General features: G+C 43.8%; 1 long non-coding RNA gene across 2 annotated transcripts; it reads right to left on the bottom strand.

The window, feature by feature from the left end:
• Positions 1-48: 48 nt before the first annotated feature.
• Positions 49-13,055, bottom strand: LOC107319555 (uncharacterized). 2 transcript variants are annotated; one of them, XR_001557857.3, is made up of 6 exons: positions 12,750-13,055; positions 10,947-11,023; positions 10,131-10,265; positions 9,928-10,038; positions 4,631-8,884; positions 49-3,292 (listed from the first exon to the last, which is right to left on the bottom strand). It is a non-coding gene; the product is annotated as an uncharacterized LOC107319555 (long non-coding RNA). The 2 variants fall into 2 exon arrangements; XR_001557853.3 differs by lacking the exon at positions 49-3,292 and having other exon boundaries at positions 7,924-8,884; positions 12,754-13,055.
• Positions 13,056-13,074: the final 19 nt, after the last annotated feature.

Here is a 13,074-nt window from a genome sequence, read left to right as displayed (position 1 = left end):
TGCTGTGAGGTGTTACCCCACATTTAGCTCCAGAAACAGAGATGCTGCTTCTAGGTATTTCTTTATTGCAAAAGGAATGATTTTTAAAACTGCATAGACCTAAAACTGTACAGGAGCTTGGTGTTTATAAGTTTAACCCAAATATCCTCAACATATTAGCACAGATAATGACCCAGTGAGTGTTAACTGTACTACTGAATTTCATTTACAGGCTTGTGGTACCCAAAATGGTTTCACAGGGAATTCTGATTTACTTGTGTCTTCTCTGAGCTGGGGACATTGGTTTTTTTTATTCTAGAACCAACAACTGACCACCATGTGCAGTCTACATGGCTTGAGAGCTTTTTGTTTTGTTCCTGCACAGCTCCAGCTCTCTCAGCCTGTCCTCATAGGAGAGGTGTTCCATTCCATGCACTGTTTTTGTGGCACTTCTCTGTATGTGCTCCAACAGGTCAATGTCGTTCCTGTACTGTACTCCTCATCTGGATGCAGTGCTCCAGGTGAAGCCTCACCAGCACAGAGTAGAGGTGCAGGATCACCTCCCTGACCTGCTGGCCACACTGCTTTAGATGCAGCCCAACATACATCTGCCTTTCTGGGCTGCAAGAGCACGGTGCTGGCTCACGTACAGGTTCCCATCCACCGGTACCCCAGGTCTTTTTTGGCTGGGCTTGCTCACTTAGGAGTGAGTGGTGATTCTTTCCGTCTTTCACCAGGATTCAGTTTCCAGGTTGGATATTATGCACTGCAGCGTCCAAGGGTAGGGTTTGTGCTCACCAGCTTCCTGCCAAACAGACTTGACAAGAGGCAGTATCTTGCCCACATTCCCTCCTCCTAGTTGGAGCGTTTACTTTCTATTCAAGTACTGAAGCACTCCTTCTGTATTGCTCTGATTTCCAAATTGATGGAGTTCAGAGACACAGTGTCTACAGAGAATGTGGAGTTTTGTGTTTTATTTTTAACAGTTCTGTCTATTTCTGGGGAAATGTGGCTGTCATTTGGCAATATGCCTGGTACTCATGCCAGCCAGCACCCACAGGTGTATGTCTGCCCACCATTGACTCAGCCTCTATAAATTCCTGCTGAAAGCATTAGTCTCTTCTCCCTTATTTAGTATGAGTTGCTCAGCTCTGCTGGAGCCTGTTTAGGGACAAGGCTATGAGCTTAGCCCTGACATGTTACCCACGTCTGCACAGATGAGCATAGACAAATCTGAACTTGTTGCCTTTGCAAAGATACAGCCAAATGTGAGCCAGACACTGAGCCTCTGAGCATGGAGTCAGCCACTTGTCATTAAATCCCATCCACAAACAAGCAAGTAATTAGGATTTGTAGGCACCTGGGCTATTCAGGACAGCTTTCAGATGCAGAATGAAAAGTAAAACATAGAGTCTCAAGGGGCCTAACCTTTCAAGGTTACTTTAAAGATAATTTTTGAATTGAGAATCATTGGGAAAAAAAAAAAGTATCAAAAAAGTATCTCAAAGAGATACTGCCCATCTGTTTGCTAAGTTGGTGTTTGTGTTGGGAAACGGAGGTGTGGGATGAGCCCTGTACAAGCACAACCCCTGGCCTGGGGTCTGGCTTTGTGAGCTGGGGTGTGGGGAACTTACTGGGATCCAAAACTGTATTGTGGGCTGTTTTATATAAGAGGCAAGCTGGTGACAAAAAGGAAGGACTGAACCCTTGGGCAGGCAAAGAGATCCCTTGAGAAGCATTGTGCCTCAGAAAATGCCAGCTGAGACAGAACAACTTCATGAGAAAATGTTAGTTTTGATGAATTTCAGTTGCTAAAAAATACTGGATGAAAACGTTTTGAAAACTGTTTGACCTTCTCTAAATGGCAAAGTTTCAGTGTTTTTAGGTCCAAATGCTGCTTCATTCTGATAGTTGGCATTAATTGAAGGTTAAAAAATGTTGGAACTGAAATGAAATTCCTGAAAATGGATAGAAAGAAAATGTTCTCTTCCTCTTTTCGTTCCCCAGTATTCTTATTTCTGAGGAAACTGAGGAGGATATATATATATTTAACATAATTTTAATTTCTCTAAACTGGGATATTTAAAATCTCACAAATTGTTGTGGGAGGGCATCCCATACAGCTCGCTGGCCCCCTTCTTCAATGCAGGCTCAGGTATAAATGTGCTCTTTTAATTTTCACTCTACTGCCATACCACCACCATCTCTCTTTGATGCTGTGGGCCAACATCATAGAACAAGAGGAAATACTTTTTGAGTAGCCCTTGTAAGCATTTACCAGCTTCAAAGTCATCCTTATACTGTAAGCACATGGCATCTCATGGTCAGGACTTGGATGATGTCCTTTGTAGGCAAAAGAGCCTCAGTTTAGCAAAAATCCAATTTTAAATGGAATAGCAGGCTTTTAACAAACAAACAAAAAACCCCACAATCAAGGTACCAGACTGCATAATAGATATTAACCATGCTCCTAAGTGTCTTCCTGAATGAAGGCCATGGCCTATTGATTACAGATGATGTATTAACAGCATCATATTCTCAGAAATGATGGTGAAGTCTGCATCTAGGCCAAGGTTATCCACGAGGTACAGCAGTGCAGACTGATATGGGAGTTACAAGCACGATGTTGGACAGTCACACTAACAGCACGTGGCTCCCAGCAACCCACACTAACAGCTCCGACTCCTCTGCGCTGCACACACACCTCCAAGTGCCGCATGAGTCCAGCACAGTGGACTCATCAGCACCTTGTCCTGCCAGATGCAATTCTGAGTGGCAAAATCTGCTACTGATTGTACATGGGCTGCCATTCATGAAAGTGGGCCGAGCAGAGATTTATATCTCTTTAAGTGTGCCTAATCATGCAGGTCTCTAAAAGAGAGGTAATTAATAGAAATTAATTAGCAAGTGTTAATTGAGTAAAATCAATTAGAAAAAACTATAATAACAGCTGTATGGTAGGAGTGCAAAGGATAGCTCTGCACCTGTGTTAGGCTGAGCAGCCAACAGAAGACATAGCTAAGCAAGCATAGGATGTGGCATTTTTCTCTGCGGTGCTTTGCTGCATGGTGCTGCAACCCTGGGAAGTGGTAACAGGATGCATAAATCTAATGTCATTTTTCCTGACCAACATGAGATCCACCTAACAGGGTCTGAGATTCTTCATTTCCTGAGGTGCAATCCTATGCTTACAGTACCTTGCAATTAGCAAGAGGGGCTTAAAAGATGAAATCCCGTGGGTCTGGACCAGTGCTCCCAGTTCTAGGAATGAAGTTTGTGCTCATCTTCTTGCATGAGCCTACAAAACCGGAGCCTGTAGTGCAAATATTAAGTAAAATATTAGTGCCATATTGTGCTACAAATGCTACAGGAGCAGAACAACCACAGATTGTCATTTCAGCATTGCACTGGCAAGAGCAGTTTTTATTTACATCTGCTGTTTTCATCATTGCATGATGAAGCATGTCTCCTACCCAGGGGACAGTGAACTTTGGCAGTTTCCACAAGGGCTGAGTTCCCCTCAGAATAAATCCAGGCCCAAGCCCATGCCCTTCTCAGAACCAACCAGCTTTGTCATTCACATCCCAGAGGCTGCCCTGAATTAAAGCTGGTTCATGCACAGCAGTGACATCCAGGCAGCTCAGAAGTTAATGATGTAGATCAGCTGGGTTTGACTGATAGGAAATGGGAGAATGTGCTTCTAGCTTTTAAATCACAGTTAATCATTAAAACTTCTCATGGTCACAGGTGCTGGCTTCCTTACAAACTCCCCTTATCAGCCATAATTATTTCCTGATCTGCTTTCACCTAACTACCTGGCAAATTTATGCACGACACCCTTGGATCACCTGACTGCATTTATTGCCCTGTAATCCAGGTCAAATGGGCCTCTGCTATGTCAGCTGCAACATTTACAGCACGTTATTTCTCCCAGCTCATGACCAAGTGCAAGAGCTATTCTGCCTACTGCCTTCCCTTTATACTACTCCTCTATTCGTGACAAAGCAAAACAGAGTAGCAAGCTAAATATCACAGAACATCTATCTTATCTCCTCCACCGAAACAGAACTCCTGCATAAGGCCAATGAGAGTTCTGCTTCCCCTCCCACCCCAATTCCACTTCACTCTACATTTTCAATCATTTTCAATCTACAGATATTGTATGGACAACCAAATTAATGCATTTCTGTTTACACTCTTTTTATTTTGCTTTCTGACAAAGGCTGGCTTGCCTCCATAGAGGAGTGAGATCTAAGTCCAAACGCATCACAGCATGTTATTAACCATGTCAGAGCCAGCAGAGCTGGGACTTGGCTTTCTACTGGGTACAGTCCAGAGTTAACAAGTTTTACTAAATAAAAATGTATAGAATAACCTTGACCAGCATGGTAGCTTTGAACACATGAAGTCAAATCCTGACACCCTGTGTAAGTGGAGCCAGTGGAAATTTCCAAGATCAGGAGAGGGCCTGCACTTTGGCAAGTATGAGCAATATACATAAATAAAAGTAACGACTGGAGATCCAGTTCCCATTTCAGCTCTGATTAACAGCTCTGATTAACACTGTTCTTAGTGAAGCAGAAGCAGCTGTCCCATGTACAGGTACTGTGATCCTATACATGTTCATAAGCCTGTACTGTATAGCACCTACCTGAGCTACCAACAAGATCTTTCTATTACAACATAGACAAAGGGGACAGAGGTCTTCACTCAGGGAGAGGAAGAACTGAGAAATGGAAGCATGGCATTTCATGATCAAATTCATCTTCTTGGTGAGACAGTAACATCTACAAAAAGGAACAAAAAAGCATTGAAGGGGGATTTTGTTTTCACTGCTTAAGTTCATGAAAATACTGTTTTAGGGAAATTCAAAACCACATAGTAAGCAGGGAATGTACATGGAATAACCCCAAGGCCGGATTACATTGCTGTTGCTTAATCCTGGTGTTTGATACATGGTTGACTCTGCTTGCAGGCAATTGCAAGGTCATTGTGAAACACTAGTAATCAACAATTCAAACCAATGCTTCCTTTTTCTTTCTAGCATAGGAGTCACCTAAAACAGCCACTAATTCAGAGAGCTCTCAAATATGAACAAGAATTTGAAAACGCCCTGCTCGCTGCAGTCAGGTCTCTTCTGAGGCAGACCAGGGCACTGCTTGGACACTGGCAAACTCTGAGAGCTGAGGCACTACACCAACAAAGTATAAGACAGGAACTCACAGAAATGTCTACACAGACATGCAGTTCTCTTCTATCTATCATTCTATCTATCGTTCACCCCTGTAGCCACCGCATATAGTACTTTAAAAATGCCAGCTCAAGGCTCAAAATGAAGGAGTGCAGGATTCCTGGAAGTCCTACAGGAAGGTTGAGGAAAAGATGGTAAACTTCTCCACTGTGGAAGAAGTCTGCAAGAGATCTATGCCATATTCCCTGTCTTCCACCCACAGCCATACCCAGGCACATAGATCTTCAAAACTGCTTTTTCAGTTTCTTGCAGCTTTCCATTTCAGACCTTCATACTATTGCTTTCTTTCAGCTTTTTTACCATTATATATATACACATAGATTTTGAACAACAGTGAAATATGCTACAATAGCAGCCTTGCAGCCTCCCGTCAGCTGTCTGTCCACAAATACTTGCACCCTTTCACTGCTTCCTGTGTGCCCTGACCCTTTAAGAGAGGCCCTTTTCAGAGCTCATTCCTTATAGTGTGTTCAATCCCCTGCTGATACAGCCAGCAGTGGTGGCAATCATGGAAGTCACTCACTGTGGCCTGATGTCCTCAGGGCACTTGTGTCCCACTGCTGGAAACCCATCAGGCTGGGGAATCATTGTGGAGCAGAACCAGGCTTGTCTGTCCGTATACAACACATCTCACACTTTCATTATGATGTCCCTGCAGCTGAACTACAGGATGCCTACTGTAATCAGCAGCCACAAGATTATTAGCACCATTCTTTTTACTTTTAATGCTGTTTGAAGGACCTTATTCAAATCTGATGATGGGCAAGGTAGTCACTGATGGAATTACACAAGAGGGAGGAGTACATCACCTGTGCTATTGCTGTGCCTTATGTCAGTGTTCCCAAAAGTCTGTTACCAGAGTAACTTGAACAGCCTCTCAGCAGTCATCTTGGCACTAGCGGACCATGTAGGGCAAACTACAGCCATAATATTTTGAGCTGTGCCATTCTTTTTTTCAAGTTCACTCACCTGCTATTTGACACCTTGGTGAATGGAGTTAAACTTTCCCCATAAACTTTCCCCAGGTCCAAAAAGAATACTATTTCCTTTCTTTTCATTGGATTTCTGTGCCAAGTTTCCCCTGAAGATGGAATTAAGACACTGGCATATACCTATTTCTTCTTGCTCAGTTCTTACTTTCTTGTTGCTGGGGCACGTTCCCAGTCCTGGTTCACTGTAGGTATTGGTGGGAGTTGCTGGCTTCTGCCAGGTTAACAGCAGTGCACATAAGTCCCTTCTCTGTCAAGCTGCATCTTGCCCATCCGCTCAGCCTTGTTTAATCACAGGGAGGGAGGCAGGGGATTGTTTCTTGCCTTCTGAGAAATGTTTCATAAAACTGGAATTTTTTTGAGGTCTTTTTCTGAGGTTGGCTTCTTGGTAACTCTTCTTTCTGGGAAGGGTCACTTTTCCCAGTGAAATGTGCATAACATTCCAAGAAATCACACCTTAGGCTTTGGGATAAAGGTGTTGGATAAGTGAGGGTTTGGTTAGCAACAATTAAGCATTTTGCATGGTTCCCCTTCAAAAAAAAAACAAACAACAAACAAACAACAAAAAAAAAACCCAACCCAAATAACACTAGGCTAGAAATAGCTTCTTGTGGGACACACATACCCACCACCAAAAAGCCCCAGCTTCCAACAAACAAAACAAAAACAAAAGAGAAAATACTTGCAGATTTCTTTCTGATCTGAACATGGCCCTGAGGCAGGGCTAGTGATTGAAGTACACCCAGAGTGTCTCACAAACCAATGCAGATCACTGCCCTTTGCTCACACTGCCCCAAGATGCCTCCCAGCTACTCCTCTGTTTTGAGGACGCACAGCCCAAGCCTGCTGTGTTCTGCTCTAGGCTGGTGGGTCCACTTGCTTCCTGCCATCAGCATGAACACACGCCACCAGCCATACCCACTCTCCCTGGCACAGTCAAGCTATCAGCCCCAGTGACAGCTCTGCTTCATGTCTCTTGAACTTAGCAGCTCATGAGGCACCTGGGAGCAGTCAAACTCTTTTATGAGACTGAAGTGTATCTATCACTTTAACTCCACTTTTTGAGGGCTGTATTTTCCATTTCCCCATATCTATCTCTGTCTTGCCTCAAACAAACAGACCAACCTACCAACCAGCACCTTTACTGGTAGCCATAAATAACAGCTGAAATGCAAAGCCCTTTGGGACAGCCCGTGGAAGATAAGTGACTAAAGCTCTCAGTTTCTGCTTCCTCAAGTTCCTAAGCCAGAGGGTATTCATGAATGTCCTTTTACTGTTAACTTGGAAAAAGGAGCAAAATAACAAAAGTGAGACTCTCAAGCAGCTGCATTACACCAACTGACAGAGGAAACTGAATTTCGTGATTGGGAAATGGTGGCAGCTGCCCAGTTTTTGTGCTGTCCCACTATTCTGATGTCACCAACCCATATGCTGTTATACCTGGGCACACTCTTGTAACGCATGAAAATACTGAGTTCCATAGATATCCATGTACACAGACAGAAGCAAGCAGCAAACTTTGGCTGAACACTCAAACATCCTTCAGCGTAAAAAAATAGGAAAGAAAGTTGTTCATTTCATTTTTTCATACTGATGGAGACTTAGGCCTGGGGCAGGAACTGAGAGGGTACTCTCTGATATTCTATTCTGACATAAAAGTAACTTGTATTTCATGTTTTGGAGCTCAGATCCCTGAGCAGAAGCAGACAGCAAAACTATGTTTTTTTCAAGCTCTTATGTTGGGACTGACATGCCAACCAGCCTTCTCATTATAAAAGCAGTAGGACTAAGTTTTTAGGAAGAAGACAGATTTGTCTTCCCTTGTACTTGAGGACTTTCCCAACCACCACACAACCACAGAGTAAACACATGTAACCAGGGTGAATGAGGGTGAAGAGTGACTCAGGCTTTCTGAGGCAGCATCAAGTGCAAACAAGACCTTTGACATGAGTTGCTGACTTCCTCAAAGTGAAACACCACTTACAGCTGCACAGTGCATCACAGGGCAGTCATCGCTTTCCCTTCAGAGATTATTCTTCCTGAAGATCAGATCTATGAACGTGGCACCTGCTACAGAAGGACTCCACAGCCATTCCTCCCATCACACCAGGATCTTCTTCCATGTGCAGTCACACCATGTGCACAGCTGCCTCTGGGAGCTGTTGGGAACTTTTGCATTATCTTCAACTGGAATTTGAAGGAAGCGCCTCCAAGACACCAAATTCATATGAACAGCAAGAAAAATAGTGACCAAATAGAGCAGAAAATCTCTGTTTGTGTCCCCATTATGGCAAAGACTGATGAAGTGAGCCCTCTCTAGGCCCTGGGGAGCTCCCAGAAGGACATGTTAGAAAGTAGATCTGACTCCTGCTGCTAGTTGTGAAGTTGCTGCCTTCTTTCTTCCTGGTAGCAATACTTCTGGGCATCGGAGCTCAAACTCTAGCAGCATTCAAGCTTTCCCTCCTCAGCTCTTTCAAGACAGCTTGTTCCTGTAAATGCTTTCAGACTCCTCCAGCTTCTAGAGAGCTCTCATTTTTGGGACCCTCTGGAGGCAGCTCTGGAGTATGCTAAGCTAACAACCCATTTCCTTGATCCAAAGCCTGATTGTGCAAGAAGTTGACTCCCAATTTCAGTAGGCCTCCAGCACAACTCATATTTCCACTACCTGTGAGAGGAATGTTTAAACAAATGCTGTCAGTGAATAGCAGCTGATGCTCTTAATCATCACTGAGAGGAAAAGGAGGGATGGAAAAACATGCACCTGTCAGCCCTCTTACCAAGGCTTCAGGGTGAGACCTTTTCTTGGAGGGTAGAGGGGTGGTGTGGTTCTCTGTTCATTTGAAGCACCCTAGTCTTAGATGCTTTTGAGAAGAAGTTACTGGTAATCTTGGTGGGCAACTTATTATGGGCTTCCCCAAGCAGCAGAGAAAACAGCAGAGAAGTCAACCAAGAATCATTTCTGTATCTATTATGAAATGACCTTGAGACTTGAGATACTGCAGCAGCTCAACAATATGACAGTATATCAGTATAATTTCAAAGTCTCCAAAACAGAAGTTCCCCAGATTTTCCAGTCCTCCCTTGTTATTCAAAGACTCCTCCCCCATCAAAGCCCTCCCAATCACATGAGAGGCATCAGAGGATCATTAATCTGAAAGAAATTGGTGGAAAGTGTGTCAAGCACACCCAGTCTTTGAACTGAGTGCTTTAGAAGATCATTGCAAAATAAAAGACAACTGTACATTCATTTCCCTTTAGAAAGAACATACAGCACAAAGCCACTAAAGTTACATGACCTTCATGTGAAGGAGAACAGAAGGACCAATCTTCATTCATTGCAAAATGACTTAGAAGGGCAACAAAGCAATGTCAGTTTTCACCATCTGAAGATACAACCAAACGTCTGAGATACACTGACAACTATAAGGCCTATTCATTGTGAGTGCTTCTGGGCATATGAAAATCAATGAGAATTTCCTTTCCAGAGTTGCTGGTAGGCAGCAACTTTGCTTATGGCCAGGCTTGGAACTGCATGAAGTTTCCTGCAGTAACACCAAAACTAATGATGATTTTGGAGCTGATGGAATTGCCTGGAGGAAGCATTCAGTGCTGTTTCCTCATCAGCCTGACTGGTTCCAAGCAACACTGCAGAAGCTCAATTACTCAGCTACCCACTCAGACTTCCTCTCCCACACCCAGCTCTCTTACCCATACAGATCCCCCAGAGGATGTCGCAGAGCCTTATGTAAAGGATCACAGCCCTATAATTCCTTGCTGATGTACTGATCCAATGTTGCCATTTACAAAGTGGCAGTCAAGCTTGTAAAAGGAAGGAAAGAAACGTTACTTGCAACCCAAGTGATTCCTTCTGTTAAGATAGACTTGAGGATTTGTCTGACCAATCCACTTACCTGACTGTCTGAAAGGTTTTACATAGTTGCTGGAAGAGCTGAAAGTCCACCCACAAGGTTTTCTGCCATCCTGCAGCTGCTGTTGAAGCTTTTGGTTGAATCATTATTTCAGCTTCCAGAGTTGAGTCATTTCATCTGTGTGAACATGTATGAAGAATGGGATAAGCAAGCAGTATCGGTTGTGCCGGAGTCTATGCAATTTCATTTTCAGCTGGCATGCTCATTTTTACAATCTCCCAACTCTAGAATCCCAGTGGTCTTTGATGAAGATCTCCACTTGTCAGGACTGGAGGTGATGGAGGCACATTATTAACAAACCAAAACTCACATGCTGTTAAGAGACTGCTATGGCCTCTGAGCAAAGGTTGGCTCTTGCATTTGGGGTCAGGGAAGGAAGAGGGAACACAGGAGCATAGAAAAGCAGCACCATCAACTTTCCCACACCGGCTACTGGCTTTGTGCGAATGTCCTTTTGTACAGCCCAAATCACTGATTAAAAGAGGTATCAATTCTCTGAAGGCATTTTCTCCCCACCATGGCTGCCTTTGTGTGTCATTTGCTGAAATAGTCTAAGACCTCATAAACATCAAGCATTACTAAAATAGATTTTTTTTCTCCACTCTCCCTCCCTCCCCCTTCTCTGTTTCAAGTATATGTAAAATCTTTTGCTAAAGATCCAGATTCTCCCACAGAAAGCATGTGATTCTTGACTGGAAATAGATCCTCTCTGCTCTGCCTCTAAAAGCATCCAGAGCAGATGGGTAGGGACAAGATGCTCTGGTATCACCAGCTTGCACAGTCTCTCTGATAACATACCAAGAGAATGGTTGGAGAGAACACACAGCCAGCACGACCTCTTACCAGGTTCTTTCACTGAAGGGACCAACATTTGACTGAAATGGAGAAAAGAGCAATACATGTCAGTACTGGGGATGCCACAGTGGACCTGAGTTGCCTTTAAAATCTCCTAACACTCAACCTGGTTGCCAAGCAGAGCAAAAGATAGAACTCCCACAAAACGCTTCTCAGGAGAGCTGATCAGGAACAGGCACGCTCAACTAAGAATAAAAGTCTCTCTTAAGGAACTGGAAACTGGGGATATCTAAGCTGCAGACCTCACTTCAGAACAGACAAGGGCTGCTTACATTATGCTTTATTTTTACAGAGCATGAATCATTTCTCAGCTGAAGGTAGCTGGGATCACTCTGCTGTCAGTATCTCTGTCATCAGCTATGCTAAAAATACGAAAAGCTTCAAAGTCAGCCATGGCACTTTGTCAGCTCTGGACCTGTGCACATGACTGCTGGGTCTCCTTCATGGGCTGCCAAAGAGCAGCAGCAGGTACTGGCACATTTCATATCAGGCTCTGTGATGTACCAGGGCCACCTCCCGCGCATGTACACACACATGCATAAAGCTCTTGCTTCTTAGTTCATCCCCAGCAGTAAACATTTGATTGCACTGCCTGCTCTGCCAAATAATGGCAGCCTACAATTACAGTTAATCCTCTAAAGGATGCCATGCTGTCACACACTTTGACTCTCAGTCTTGCTTGAAGAACCATACAGCTGCCTCTAGTGCACTGCACAGCTGGTGAGCTTACATGCATCAAGGATGTACATTACCCAACACTGCCTACAAAACTGCAGGTAAAGAGTAAGCTAGTAATTAATTCCTCATTTTAATTGATTATTTGCATTTACATTAACATCCACCTCCTTCAGAAAAGAAATTATCATGTACCAAATGAAGATAACTGTATTAATTAGGATTTTAGTTGTCATGAAACAGCCCTCAAATGTGGTCCTTCCCATCTTGTCATAAACAAAGTTTAGGTGTGGCATGTTCTACAGGGAGCAGTGCCTGCAGTTGCATGAGCAGTGTATTTTTTCCATGTACAATGGCATTATGCACCTGCATTCCACTAGCAGTCTTAGAGTCCAGAATTGGTTTTTGCATTAACTTAGACAAATTCACAGAGAAAAAGTCCACTGAATAGAGGCTCTGCTTCTCAAAACCTTTAGCCAGCTGACTGAGGAAAAACAGAAGAGTGCTGAGGAATAGTACTGTCAGCCACCTCCTGAACTTAGTGCTGCTGCACAGCTGGAATGCAGGAGGTGAGACCTGCTCTCACCTGATCCAGTGGTCAAAGTTGTGAACTTGGGAGAGTAATAACCTTCCCCCAGCTGTGGGACTCAAAGATTTTGATGGATCCCTTCCCACTCAGGATATTCTATGATTCTATAATCTTTGGTCTAGGTTACACAATACTGTATTTCACACAGTGGCATGGGAATCTCATTTTGTTATTCCTGGGAGAGTTGCTGCTCTGTCTCTTGTAGCACTAGCTCTAACTGGGTACTAAGCTGATACATGAAGGTATAAGGGAACAGCTTGGTTAGCTAGCAAATTTCAGCATGGCATGTGCTATAAATAAGAGTCCCTCTGCCATTGTGGAACAAAAGCCAGGACATCAGATATTTCTCAGATGAGGAACACAACCCTTTTAGTATTTTCATTTGCCTAACACAGCAGGAGCCCAAAAAGATGACCTCAAATTCATTACTGGTACACTATTCTTCTTCCCAATGGAAAAGGGAGCTGTGCACCAGGAGTTACCTACTGCAGAACAGTCCAACAGTATCACAAGGGGCATGGGGACACCAGGCCTGGCTTCCAAAGGACACTGGGGCACACAGCTGCTGCTCCAGCAATGGCCATTTGAAATAGCAGAATGATTGTGTTCAACTCCATGCCAGTTCTTCAGCATGAACAGCCAAGATCTGTCATGAGAGAGTTAGAAGAAAATGCTGCCAGACTACAGAGATCATTGGCCAAGACACAGAGGGCTCCTGTACCTCTGATGTCTTTTGTGCTTACGCATGCAGGTTTCAATGCAGAACTTCGTTCAGTGGCAATAAACCACACACCCTCAATCTCAGCA

This window comes from Coturnix japonica, chromosome 15 (genome assembly GCF_054131305.1).
Source record: "Coturnix japonica strain WE chromosome 15, WE-NBRP24, whole genome shotgun sequence".
In the NCBI taxonomy this organism is placed as follows: domain Eukaryota; kingdom Metazoa; phylum Chordata; class Aves; order Galliformes; family Phasianidae; genus Coturnix; species Coturnix japonica.
Note: the sequence above shows the minus strand (reverse complement) of the source record. Positions and strands in the feature narration are given on the sequence as shown.